This window comes from Tamandua tetradactyla, chromosome 3, assembly GCF_023851605.1.
Source record: "Tamandua tetradactyla isolate mTamTet1 chromosome 3, mTamTet1.pri, whole genome shotgun sequence".
NCBI classification, from domain to species: domain Eukaryota; kingdom Metazoa; phylum Chordata; class Mammalia; order Pilosa; family Myrmecophagidae; genus Tamandua; species Tamandua tetradactyla.
Genome location: NC_135329.1, coordinates 91,712,903 through 91,727,402, shown reverse-complemented (window position 1 = coordinate 91,727,402; position 14,500 = coordinate 91,712,903). Strand labels below are relative to the sequence as shown.

The 14,500-nt window shown below is 39.1% G+C and overlaps 1 protein-coding gene and 1 long non-coding RNA gene across 11 annotated transcripts in view; one reads left to right on the top strand and one right to left on the bottom strand.

The window, feature by feature from the left end:
- Positions 1 to 7,788, bottom strand: part of CLASP1 (cytoplasmic linker associated protein 1) — a 316,174-nt gene extending 308,386 nt beyond the window's left edge. For all 10 annotated transcript variants that reach the window (XM_077153522.1, XM_077153515.1, XM_077153516.1 and 7 more), the window contains exon 1: positions 7,683 to 7,788. The gene's annotated coding sequence lies outside the window, so the exon portion shown is untranslated. The remainder of the gene's footprint in view (positions 1 to 7,682) is intronic.
- A 164-nt stretch (positions 7,789 to 7,952) lies between these two features.
- LOC143677496 (uncharacterized) overlaps positions 7,953 to 14,500 on the top strand; it is a 47,593-nt gene continuing 41,045 nt past the window's right edge. The window contains exon 1 of the long non-coding RNA XR_013172630.1: positions 7,953 to 8,494. This is a non-coding gene — a long non-coding RNA (uncharacterized LOC143677496). The remainder of the gene's footprint in view (positions 8,495 to 14,500) is intronic.

Sequence of the window (14,500 nt, the reverse complement as noted above, 5' to 3'; positions counted from 1 at the left end):
ACACTAGACCCTACTGAACACTAGACAGTGTGATGTAGGGAAATAAGATAATAGGGACCCAGGGAGAAAGAACAGACACTTCTTCACTAGTCTAACTTTTGGAGTTCCTAGGTAAAAAGAGAATTTTCTCATGATATTTTTTGCTGCTGTTCTTAGGAACATAATATACCCCTTGCACAAAGTCAAGAATAATTTTTGAAAGAATAACTTTGGAACTAAAGCATGTGTCAAAATGAAAAGACTTGAGAGTTTAGATGCACAAAAGAACCCTGAAAATGAGTAAAATGCCCAACTCAGTCATAATCTTAAATTGCAAATTTAAAAATTTCAATCATCCATGTGATGAACCTCCTATTATGCAACATAACGGAGGTTTATCCAAATGCTGTACGTCACACACAAGAAAACTCCCAAATGCATCTGAAAGACCCAGATACTACTGTCCATCCCCACATTTGGGAAAATGACTTAAAAGTACCTGAATAATAAAACCTGAAAAAATTTGCAATACACTGATAAATAATCTTTTAAGGAGGGTTTTCTGCCACTACACCAAATGCATTCCACAAAGGTCTATGTTGAGCGTCTCAATTCAGTCAATAAACACACGACTTACATGGCACTGGACCAGGTGTTACGTTGATGGAGCTGTTGACAGGCAGGGTTGGGGAGACAAGGAAATACACACCCCATTCAGAAGGTCCTTACTATCTATTTTGGGAATTCAAATTATTTCAGTTAAATAACAGTACAAAATTAAGAGAAGGAAAAGGAACATGTGTTTATTGTCACAGATGTACCACACAGCAAAGGAACACACACAACACCCTCTATTAAGGGAAGAAAAACCCAGGTGGGGAGGTAGACCATGAAGTGAAAAAAAAAAAAAAAAAAAAAACACCGCAACAAAATATAAATGCCAGTTAAGTACTACAGAAAATAATTTAAAAGTTTATATCAGATCTGAATTGTCCAAGAGTAGATTTCAAACCAGGGACTCAGATCAAAAAGCAACTGTGAGGTCATCCAAGCTAACCCTCATGTAAACCATAGTGGGAAGCATACATTTCTGTATCTCTCGTGACTAGGGATGTGTTTAGTCTCCAGATAGAATCAATGGGGGTGGGGGGGGGGGCAGTGAAGACCCTCACCAAAGGCAGCCCACTGCCTTTCGTGAATGAAGAACAACCTGAGCTAGACAAAACAGAGATAAATAGAAAACTGAAGTTGGAAAGCAACTCCGTGGCTATGTGATTGCAGACAAACTGCTTAATCCTAAAACTCTGTTTTTTCTCATTAGCAAAGAAAGTATTCACCTACCTTTAAAGTCTGCTATAAGAAATAACAAAAAAGTCTGCATAAAGCACGCAGCTCAGTGCCTGAGCCACTGTGACGCTAGATTCAGGTGCCACTCTTGGGCCAACCAAAGGTGGAATAAGACATGGCTCAAGCCAGGAGAACACCATGATTTATCAGAACTTAAATAAAACTCTGCTCCCAGCACCTCGAAATGACTTCAGAGAAGGAGCAGCTTTTATGCAGTTCAACTACTCTTAGAAAGACTGGCTTATTGTTCCTAGAATGGACCAGCTACTCTAGATTAGGAAAGGCGCTGCTCTGTAATTCATTCTCACTGCACAACAAGCCTCTGTTAGCATGTCTGAGCAACCGTTCATAACAGAGTCTGCCTCTACCCACAGGAAAGACACAATCTGTGACACAGTGAGCCAGAAAGGGCTTCCCAGACAGTTCTCAAACCTTGGTGCAGCTCAGATTCACTTGGGGAACCTGTTAGGAAAGCAGAAGCCTCTGTCCCACCCCAGACGTTCAGATTTAGTACATTTTAGGCAGGGCACTAGAGCACAACTGTTTAAAGAAACACACATTATGATACAATCAAACCACGTCAGTTTCACAAAGCAAAGGTTGCATTTTCTTCCATACTTATCTAGAAATGCAGTTACTCTGGTAATACAAGATAGGAAAGAAACCAAAGCAGCAGAGAGATCACCTCCACTTAATTAATATACGTTTTCTATCATTTGCTCATATTTAAGTTCCACATAATTTTTTTGGAATGGGCAGGCTCCAGGAATCAAACCCGGGTCTCCGACACAGCAGGCAAGAACTCTGCCAATGAGCCACCACTGCCTGCCCCCACATAATTTTTAATTCTTTTCTTAAATAAATACAAAATGAGTAGCCAAATCTAAAAATAATGTGCCATTCTATACCTCTTATAGCAGCAAAAAATATATTTAAATTATATTGCCAGAAGTTGGCTAAAAATTGGTAGATTTCTCGGGAAATTAATACTGTTACAACTTTCTGGTCAGCAATCGGGCAATTAGTATCAAAAGTCATATAACTATAATACCCTTCAACCCAATAATCCCACTTATTTGAACTTCTCCTAAAGAAATAATACAAAACAATTATATTTAAAAAGGCATTCACTACTACATTACATGTAATATCAAAAACAAGATATTAAAATGTTTAAAGATGTTTCCCTTTCTTCCTTCCTTCCTTCCTTCTATCCTTCCTTCCTTCTATCTGTCTTTCCTTTAAAAAAAAAAAAAAAAAAAACAAGATATTCACATGTCAAAGCCCCTGAACAATTTACCAATATATTGACTCAATTATGACAAAATGGTTATAATTACAATGATGCATACTATGTAATTATAAGAAAACTGTGTAAAACATGTAAGACCCAAAATTACTTAGTATAAAGCAAGGACATAGGGTTGATCTCAAAGGGTGACACATTAAGAGACTGTTTTAGGATAGTTTTTTGTGGGTTTTTCTCCTCTACTCTCAATTTCCTGTATTATAAGACTATCAATAAATTTTATTCTACTTGGAGAGCTGACTGTATGACAGTAGAAAATTATAGAGACAGGTCAAAAATGGCAAATGCTTACATCCACTTCAGCTCTCCTGACTCATCACGCTAATAGTACCACCACAAGGCCAGTTGTAGATTTTTTTTTCCCAAAAAAGATAAACTTTAACCAATAAGAGTAAGCGTAAAACCTTGAATTTACGGTTTAAAAAAAAAAAATCAAGTATCTGTGCATTAAAAGATAGGAGGAAATCTGGGTTGGCAGTTATTCACATAACACAAATTTCAGAAGACTTTCATGAACCGCAATTCCAATAACAGCCAATGAAATTATGTAGCTAAGAGACAGTGTGGTTTAAATGAAAAGAACATTAGGCTGAGAGACAGAAGGTCCAGTTCCCATCTTCGTTCTAGCATGTACTGGGATTTTACTTGCAGGCCGTGGTTTCTCATCTGTAAACTGACCGAACGATGATGGTATCTCCCCCAACTACCTCACAGGACTTGAAAGGGAGCAGTAAGATTATGAATGCAAAGTGCTTTGAATATCTTTTTCTTTTTCAATCTGGTTATTATTATTACAAAGACATTCATACAGAGATAGACAGACAGACAGATAGATAGATATAGGTAGATAAAGATGCAGATATAGAGCTACACAGATAGACAGAGAGAACACTACAAAAATGGCTAACAGTGTTTAGAAGGATATTATTCCCAACCCAAACTACGTGAATATCCTTTGGGACGGGTCTGAGATCCGGGGCCATGGCTTCTTCTTCATTTGCATGGTTGGAATCTTCTAGAATATATTCATCTATTAGAGAAATTTTTTAAATTTATATTCATAAAAACTAATGCAGTCACTGTCGATATTAATATAGAGTGCAGGGTTCTCAAACTTTGGGGTACATAAAAGCCACCTGGGGAGCTTATTAAGGCTATAGCAGCCCAGACCCCATGTACTTAATGGACTAAAATCTCTGGATAGAAAGGATAAAAGAGGGCCAGGACATCTGTATTTTAACAAGCTCCCCAGGTAATTCTGATGACTTAATTACTGCAACTACTACTATGTTCTTATTACTATATAATACATAAACACATGTTATTAAGTCCTATCATGTATTACCCTGTTGTTCCAGGCCAGGCACTATTCTCAGCACTTGCCATGACTATCTCATTTAACCCTTACAACAACCCTATAAGTAGGTACAATTATTAAGCCCCATTATAAAAATGAGGACACAAAAATACAAAGACTGGCCTACAGTCACAAGACTTGTAATTACTGAGCCAGAATGTACAACAAAGTTTAAAAATCACTGATACAGTTTCCTAAACTCAGAATACAGCTGTATTCTCTGGTCAAGCCATATCAGAGTCCCGTGTTTTATTTCAGATGTTGCACTTAAAGAACACTAACAGCAGAATTGCTTAAAGTAAGCACGGTGAAAACCATATTAAAACAGGCAGGGCTGCTTGCCCACCCCCAGCATTTCGCAATAATTCATAATAATTCATAATGTTATGTTTGTCTTCTCTACTAGACTGTCAGTCCCTGAAGAGCAGGGACTATATGGCTTTTCAACTGTACTCTCTTGGTACTCCAGAAAGGGTTTAATACACAAATTAAATAAACAAAAAACTAGAGAAGGCCTGATGACGGTCTCAGGAAATATAAAAGGCTATTATGTGGAGAAGAAACACCTATTTCATGTTGCTTTAAGGTGTAACTAAGGTCAAAAGGTAAAAGGGGGAGGGAGACAGATTTTAGTACAGTGTAAAAAAGTTTTCTAACAATCAGACCTGTCCAGTAACAGAGACACATCCCTGCAGTTTGAGGCTGATAACCAGAATGAAACAAGCATTATAGGATGTTGGACTACGAGTCCTCTAAGAGTTCTACCAAGGCTCAAAATCTATTATTCTAAATTATGATATTCTTTGATTCTTTCTATATTCTACAGTTTCCAATAGTTATACAAGCCACTGCAATAAGCAACAGAGGGCACCACAATGTGCTCTACAAAACCCTGGAGCCCTCAAGGATCTGGAGAAAAGCAAATACACAAGAGTGAATCTTGTGCAAGGAAGAAAGTGATGGGTACAAGCGGAAAGAGCACGGAGGGAAATGACTTTCAGACAAAAATGAAAAAAGGTATTAGAGAAGGAATACCGCTTAAGCTATGGTCTTAGGAGATCTATGGGGGGAGGGTGGTAATGGAAGCTGCCATAGGATTTGGGAAGGAAAACATTCCGTGTGGTGTAATGGTCTGAGCATAAAGAAGGCAGGAGAGCTTCAGGGTGGAGAAGAATGAACTGGAAACAATATATTCTGATGAAGAGAAGGCCTTTTGAGGTCATTTAGTAAGACATTCAAATACACACTTAATGGCAGATGCTCCTGCTCATACTGGGTAAAGATTAATTCATTTTTACAAATTACAGTTTACAAACCAAAAATTGTATCACTGATGATTTCTTTTAGGCTTAGGATTTTTTTTAAGACTAACAGATCCTAATTCCTTTTTAAAATATTTTTTATTTTTTGCTACTGTCTACTATGTGACAGATATTTCCATTATTGGATTTGACAACTAGAATTACAGTTATCAAAACCGACAGGTTTAAAAGCCCAAAAAGAGCTCTGAGCCTAATAGTTTTAATTCCTTAAATAATTATAATATTTGCCAATATGACAATGAAGCAATCAAAATTAAACTATTAAAAATTACGATTTTAAGTAGAGGATGTTTAAAAACACAAATGGAGTCTCAGACAATGAATTTAAGTGCCAGGCCTGACACACTTTCTCACCCAAATTATAAATTGTGAGACTGAACTACCTAAGAAAGGAAAAAGAACAAAATACTGAAGCAAATAAATCTAAATCCAAAACCAGTGAACAAAATATAACACATTTGAACAATCAACTTGATGTTCTCCTGGCCAATCGTTTCTCAACAATTCTGCCAAACTATTTTAAGGAACTGAAATCTTACTCTATTAAAAGCAAGTTCCCATCATCTGAACTACACTTAAGAGATTCTATTCTGGTAGTTATTGAAGCAGAACACACCAAGCTTGAGATTTTTGCTTGCTATCAGCACATAAACATTCACCTGTTTTACATATAAAGTTGAATCTGTGGGTTAATTTGAAAGCCTGACACTAGGAGATCTAGATTTTCAGTTCTAACACAAATTTACAGTGTAAACTTGGCAAAAGCCTTCTGTTTTGCCACTTCAATTCTAACACGGAGATTCAATATTCAACACCTCTACCATCTCCAAAAGTCTCTTTAGGGGAGTTTTGACTTTTGTTAACTTTAGTTGGAAGAATTAAAAGCTTTACTTGAAAATTCTTTGATAAAGATAAAAACTTCTAAAATCTAAAACACAATGCTAACCTTTAGTCAATAACAGACGAATTATAGAAATGCAGATTTGAGTAATGGTTGCTAAAAGGTGCAATTACACAATTTTAGAAGGACAAATAAACAAGCAGCTCACTCAAATTTAAAGCTTTCTTAACAAATGGAGAAGATAAATATTCAGTCATTTGGGACACTGTCCTGTTATTTTTCTTATCTATATGATTGCTGCATCAATGTTACTATTCTCCCACTGGCTTCATGAGCAAAGGGAGCCCACTGTCCAGGATCCCTCCTCAAGTCCACTTGCCAGGCACATACCAAGAGCACAGAAATGTCAACAATAAGAGGAATAAAAACAACAATTTTAAAAGCCTGAACAGATACCGGACTGTGGTACAAGGCACAAGTAGCACAACCATCTCTGGCTTCTGATTCTTCTGCATCGCTGCTTCCCAGTGGACTAGAGAATATGAAGCTCTCACTGCCACATCTACAAATTAAAGTATCATGTTTAAAGAGCTCACAGGTTCTACGAACGGTCAGTATTTCATGAAAGAACCCCACCACAGATGGCCTAAAACTCACCCAGACGCCACACAAGGTGTTTTAAAGCTCACCCAATTTTTTTTAATTTAGAAATAAACATAACTATTTGAAATAAATGATGTAATAAGTTGGACTCTGGTTAACCCCATTCTCCTCCGAGCAGCTCAAAAATGGAAAGCAAAATTCGATTAGCTCCATTGTACCCAACCAGGCTAATGTGCAAGATCACACACTCATCGTCAGAGCGCCTCTGCCAATACCAAAGAATAACAAAGGCAAGTTGAAGAGGCTGCAACAAGGCTTAACTCAGCACTGGTTCGCTCTCCCAGCTTTGCAAAGAGGGTCTCTGAGGGCCCCGGGGACCGAGGCGACCCTCCGCATCCCGCCCGGCGCCGCGCTCAGCTTTTGTCTGGCCCGGCTGGGAGCTCCGGCCGCCCGCCTTCCCTCTGGATCGTTCTCCACACCCATCACTCGCCGATGTCTAGTTGTTATGGGTTTCCCTCTCTCTTGCCCCTCCACTAGCAGTCCCGCTCCTTTCAAACGCGACCTGGAGCTGGACGGCTTCTCCCACCCGCCGCGGAGACTCGGGTCAGAAAGGGACCCGGGGTGGGGTCTACTAGAGAGAAAGAGAGGGGGTGCACAAAGCCGGCCTGACCCCACGGCTCCCCTCCCCCCTACACGGCAGCGGGGGATCAGAGACCTACAGGCTGGATAAACAACACCCCCACCCCCATCCGCTCCTCACCCAGCTCCCACCTACAGGCCGCCCCCTCCCCCCAAAGTGCACCCAAGAGCCGGTGACAGCGCTGGACATCCCCCATCCAGACCCGGCGCCCGCCACAGCGGGGGAGGGAGCAGGGGCCTCGGAGCGCTCAGTCCTACCTCTTCGCACCCTAACCAGCTACTTACGGCCGTATTATTCGCTTCTGTTGCCGCTGCGGACCAGACTGCCGCCGCCTTCTCCTCCACCCCAATGAGGTTAAGCGCTTGGTGCGGGGATTAAAAAAAAAAAAAAAAAAAAAAAAAATTAGACGCCTACAGCGCCTGCGCAGTGCGGTCTCCCTTTTTCTCCTTACCGCCACCAACCCGGCTTAACCATAGAGATTGTAAACCGAGACCAGAGAGGCGGCTGCCTCTCTATGGTAACGCCCCGCGCAGGCGCCGGCCTGGCTGCATTCGGCTGCGGGAATTACCAGCCCCTGTAGCTTTGGCATCCTCGGAGAATGCCGTATGATCCTGATGGGTACCCGTAGGGAAAAAGGTTGTTTCAGACAAGGGTGGTGAGGGTGTCGTTCGGCCCGTGGAGTAGCTGTGGCAAAACTCAAGATAGACCCGAGGGTCGTATCTAAGCGGGCACAGCAATAAGGACCCAGGAGTCAAGGAATGTTACGAGAAAAGCTAAAGTGGAGGCAGGAAAGCTAAGATAAAAGACTTCCGGCCGGAACTTTCTGTGGACCTGAAGGAAACGGCCTTTCACTTCTGGGTTACGGGCGTACTGTTCCCACCCTACCCACACCTCGCCCCCCTTCCCCCCAATCTGACGACCACGAGGAAGGAAATTGTGCCTTCCGTCTTGCCGTAGCCGACTGCTTCCCCGCGCTTCTTTCCTTTCTAGAGCAGGCGCGGAAGTTTGTGCTGGAAGCGCAACATTTTAACGGTTCTTCGCCCTTTTGAGAGCGGAACCGGACGCTGTGGAAGCCTGGGACGCTCGGGACTACCTGGTAGAGTCCCTTTCTTACCTGAGCACCTCCACAAATAATGTTGCTCCGGTCTTCCCTCTTGAATGATATATAGGAAAGTGTTTTGGAGGGCAAAAGGTGGCCTTTAGGAATCTCATAGAACGCACAGCTTTGCTGCCTACCCTCGCTGGTAATATGACACTAAGAGCTTTGGTGTTAGTTTATGCACTGCCTCGTGGAAAGTCATTCTTAGAGTGTGAGTTGACTTCCCTCCAGCTCGATGTCCGATATAGTGAGTTTTCATTGGGGGTTCCCAGGGTGCTCAGCTTCTTGCTAGTGGGGTGTAGATGTGTTGGGAGGGCATGCAGGAGAACTGTGAGGTAATGCCCTGATTCTCAGGAGTTTAGGGGCTGTGGTTGCAGAAACTGAATTAGAACTATAAACCTCTCCAGGAGTGCGGAAAATAGAGAGGACTGGTCTGAAGGAGTCGAGTTGATATGGAGGATGTGACTCCTGGTTGACTCTAGAAAAGGGAATTTTTGTTTGAAAGTGCAAGCAACCTTTTGAAAATGAGTGAATACTGTTTTAAGAGCATTACAGGAAAGAAACACCATGGGGCAGAGGGCCAAGAGGAAGCGGGTGGAATTCTGGGAAGACAATGAAGAGAGCCGTCTAACTTAAATAGAAAAAATACAAGCGAAGTGTGGAAAGTAAGATTCAATAAGTAGGATGCGGAGGGTTTTGAAATCAAGTAGAGAAATCCTTATTTGATACGTATTGTTTCAGTTCTTTGAGTAGAAGTAGTAACGTGGTAAAAGTGACTGGCAGTGGAAAATAAATACATACTCCATTTGTACAAAATATGGCCTTAATGTATACCAAACATTGTACTTCTGCTTTATATAAATTATTATGTCTTTGAGTCCATCAAAATTAACCAGTCATTATTTGCCTTATTTTATACATGAAATAATAACCAATACTCTGGCCTACAGATGGGCTAAGGGGAGGCTCACCACCGCACATACACAAATTATTAGAAAAGTGTCATGGAAACTGTGTACCCAAGAACCCCAAAGTGACCATCCATTGGTTTAAAAAGTTTGAAAGGAACATGAAAGAAACCAATTCACATTTTTCTCAGGAGATAGACTAGGCTGACATAAAGAGCAATTCAGTATGAAATCACTTTTAATGTGTTAGGGCCTACGCAGTGAAACTGGATCTTCTAAGATCCCTAAAAGAACCCTGGGATTTTGTTCTGATCTATTAATTGCCATTAGCAAATATAGAAATACCTGTTCTGTGCCAGAGAAGTATCTCTTTGTACATAATAGAGAAATTAGTAAGTCACTCTTCCCTACTCAGCACTTCATCTCTCATTTTACATTCTTAAAATTATTTGAGAGTGCGTAAGGAAGTGGTTTCCTTTGGTGGATGAAGAAATTGAGGGCCATGGAGGAAAAATTATTTGCCAACTGTGGCATGGCTCATTAATACCAGTACTGAACTGAAACTTAGGCCTCCAGAATTTCCACTGTGTGCTTTGGTCTCCCATACAGAGATAGTTACAGGAATCTGAGTGGACAATGTTTCTGTTCAGTCAGTCTCATTCATCTTTCCCAGGGATACACAGCCAAACTCCCCTGAAGCTAATGACAATAAACAAGGAAGCATAGAACATAAATGCAGTATAGACATTAATATACTTAACAAATACTATTCACCAACTGTGTGCCAAACACTTAACAAAGCAAAGATCCCTGCCTTTACAGATGGGGAGGTGGAATATACATATGTAAACTATATACTATGTCAGGATAAGTGTTTTGGAAAAAAGTGAAGCAGCAAGGGAGAAATGGGGAGTGCTGAGTGTGGGGACAGTCAGGGAGTGCACCACTGAGAAGGTAATCTTTGAGTAAAGACCTGAAGGAAGTAAGGAGTAAGAGATGCACCTTATCTGGGAGAAGAGCGTTTCAAGTGGAGAGGATACCAAGAGCAGAGATTATCCTGAGGCAGGAGGATGCTTCCTACATTCTCAGAACAGCAAGAAGGCCAGAGTGGCAGAAGCAGGGTAGTAGAGGTAAGAGGTAGGAAATGAGTTCAGGGAGAAAATAGAATGCCGAATTTTGTAGGGACTTACAGGTCACAGTACATATTTGGCTGATGGTGTCAGTGGAGGGGTGAGGAATCAGAGTCTAGATATATTCAGACAGGATGGCACATGGTATTTGCTGAATTAATGGATGTGAGTGTGAGAAAGAGGGAAGTCAGGGTAACTCCAAGGTTTTTGGCCACTTTGAAGGATTGAATTGCCATCTACTGAAATGAGGAAAACTAGGAGATTCAAGTAGTGGATAGAAGGAAATGTGAAATTCCATTTTGGAGATTTAAGTTTGCCATGCTTATTAAATAGCCACATGGAGAGATCAAGAAGGCAGTTCTTGATTTTATATGAGTCTAAAATTCAGGAGAAAGGTCCAGGCTGCAGACATAAATTTGGGACTCATCAGCATGTAGATAACATTTAAAGCCATGAGCAGGATGAGCAAGACCATCTAGACATTTAAGTATAGAAAGAAGTTTTGAATCTGAGAGCTGAGTTCTGGGGCATTTCACTGTGGACTGTGGAGATTATGGCTTCCTACATTTGTTTTTTTAATTGCCAAATAGATGATGTGAAGCTCAACTCTCCTATGACCTTCCTGGTAAAAATGCCATTGGTGATGGTTCCACAGTTCTTCATTTTACCCTTTGGCTTTCATTTGTGTATTAGGCCTCTGATCTTGTTACCTCAGCGCAGTTCATGGCACAATACTTGGCCAACTTGATCATTAACACAAATGGAAATTTGGCACTGAAATCATGGGTCTGAAATTAATGGGGTGGTTATCACACAGTTCATAGTTTTTAAAGATTATCAATGAAATGGCCACATACATTGTTAAAATTTTTTATTATTTTTCATATATATGAAAGAATCCCTTGCTAGACTCCAATTTGACGAAAACTGGCATATATTTTAAGGACCAGAACTGTTATAAATTAATTTTAGTATATTAACTGGATGGAACTTGTTTTGTTTTTTATTTGCCAATACTTTTTTATTATCTGCATAATATACCCTGGGATCTATCCAGGCATTAAATTAAACTATACAGGATTAAAGGTTCTCATTCTTATTCTGGGTTCCCTGTGTTTGGATTGTTCAAATAATCTATCTAGGCAGGTTGAGTTAGATTATGTGCTACAGAAAATTTTGGTTCCAGAAAAAATAAACCTTTCTTCCTTTGGTCTCAAAGAGTAGATTAGGTTCTAAAATATAGACAACGTTTTCCTTACCCCTGTATCCTGAATTACCTTAATTCAGACGTGATTGGCTTCCTTCTTATCTCTAAATACCAATTATAAATATATAAAAAAGCCTCTCAAAATCCAGGAATAACAGTTACCACTCCAGATTAAATGTGACTGCTATAAGAATTTACAATCTAGGCCTCTGTTTTCTTATAAGTATCTTCTAAATGAGACCATACAATATTTGCTCTTTTGTTTCTGGCTTATTGTGCCTCAACAAAGGTCCCATAGGTTCATTCACAGTTCATTTCCCTGATAGCTAATGATATTGAACATCTTTTTATGTGCTTTTTGACCATTTGTATATCTTCTGTGGAGAATATATCTCTTTCAGATCATTTGCCCATTTTAAATAGGGTATCTTTCTATTGTTGACTTCTAGTAATTCCTTATGTATTCTATGCCCTCTATGACAACACACAGCTAAAGTCATATTAATGGTGAAAGACTAAAACCTTTCCTCTAATAGCAGAACAGGACGAGAATGTCTGTTCTTGTGAATTCTATTCAGCATTATACTTAAGGTTCTAGCCAGGAAAATTAGGCAAGAAAAGGAAAGAGAAGGTAAATAGATTGAGTCTGAAGAAACAAAGCATCTTTATTCCCAGATGACAACATCTTTAATATAGAAAATCCTAGGGAAAGCACTAAAAACCTCTTATAACTAGTAAATGTGTTCAGCAACGTTACGAGTTATAAGACCAATATACAAAAATCAATTGTTGGGGTGCAAGGGTAGTTCAGTAATAGAATTCTCGCCTGCCACGTGGGAGACCATGGTTCAATTCCTGGCCCATGCACTTCCAAAAAAAAAATTCAACAAATGGTGCTGCAATAATGGGATAGTCACATGGAAAAAAGAATGAAATGTGACCACCATCATGCAGCATAAAACAAAAATAAAATCAACTGTATTTCTATATACTATCAGTTAACAATTCTATTTATTACAGTATCAAAAACAATAAAATACTTAGGAATATATTTAACACAAAGCAACATTTGTAGACTGGAAACTGTAAAGTATCATTGAAAGGAATTAAAGAAGACCTAAATAAAGAGATCCCATATTCATGGATCAAAAGACTTAATACTGTTAAGAGGATGATAATCCTCAAATTGATCTACAGATTTGATACATTCCCAATCAAAATCCCAACTGCCTCCTGAAACCCAGAGGGGCCAGCCTCTCTAGAACATCAGCTAATTCCATCCTCCAATCCCATATTGTTAACAGCCTTTTCCAACATGAAAAAGTTAAAGTGGGCATAGCCCCAGTACCCCTAAACAGTGGAAGAAAGGTCAAAGGAGGAGCTATAACAGAGAAAATAGGATTTAACAAATGAGTATGATTGCTGAATCATTATATTGAGAGTTCTTTTAGTCTCTAATGTCTTGAAGCACCTAGAAGGAAAAACCTAAAATTGTGGAATTGTAACCCATATCAAACTCTGAAATCTGTTTTAAAACTAATTGTTGCAGTGAGCTTTGAAGTTTATTACTTTTTGTTTATATGTTGTTTTTCACAATTAAAAAGTAAATCCCAGCTGCCCTTCTTTTTGGAGAAATTGACACGCTGACTCTAAAATTCATATGGAAATGAAAGGCACAATCTGTAGAGAAATTTGGGGCTTATCACCCTCTTCTGTTCCTACTCTATTAAGTGTATTTATTAGTATTGTACCAAATAGTTTCTCTGCATTAATTGAGATAATCATGTGGTTTTTGTCCTTTATTATATTGATAAAATATTTTACCTTGATTGATTTTCCAGTGTTAAGCCACTCTTTGATTCCTGGGTTAAATCCTACTTGGTGTATAATTATTTTTTTATGTTACAAGTATTTTTGTTCAGTGTATTTTTGCCTGTATTCATAAGACATATTGGTCTGTAGTTTTCTTTTCTTGTAAGGTTTTTGCCTTGTTTTAGTATCAGGATAATGCTGGCTTCCTCAAATGAGTTGTGAAGTATTCTTCCTCTTCTATTTTTTTGAAAGAGTTTTAAAGATTGGTATTAATTCATCTTTTTTAATGCAATTTCATTGAGATATATTCATGTACCACATAATCATCCAAAGTGTATACACAGTGGTTCACGGTATCATCATAGAGTTGTGCATTCATCACCACAATTAAATATTTTTTAACTTTTTTTATTGTATAATATATATACAAAACTAAGAAAGAAAAAAGCAATAGTTTTCAAAGCACTCTTCAACAAGTAGTTACAGAACAGATTCCAGAGTTTGTCATAGGCTACCATACCGTCATCTCAGATTTTTCCTTCTAGCTGCTCGAGAACATTGGAGGCTAGAAAGAATAATTTTTTTTAATCATCACAATCGACTTTTATTTTCTTTTTTGTGATAAATAACATATATTAAAAAAGGAATAAATTTCAAAGCACCTCACAACAATTACTTGTAGAACAGATTTCAGAGTTTGGTATGCATTACAATTTCACGATTTTATGTTTTTACTTCTAGCTGCTCTGAGATACTGGAGACTAAAAGAAATATCAATATAATGATTCAGCACTCATACTCATTTGTTAAACCCTACCTTCTGTATATAACTCCACCATGCACCTTTGATCTTTCTCCCACTCTTTAGGGGTATTTGAGCTATGCTCATTCTAACTTCATGTTGGAAGGGGCTGTCAGTAATATGGAGTAGGGAGATGGCTCTAGC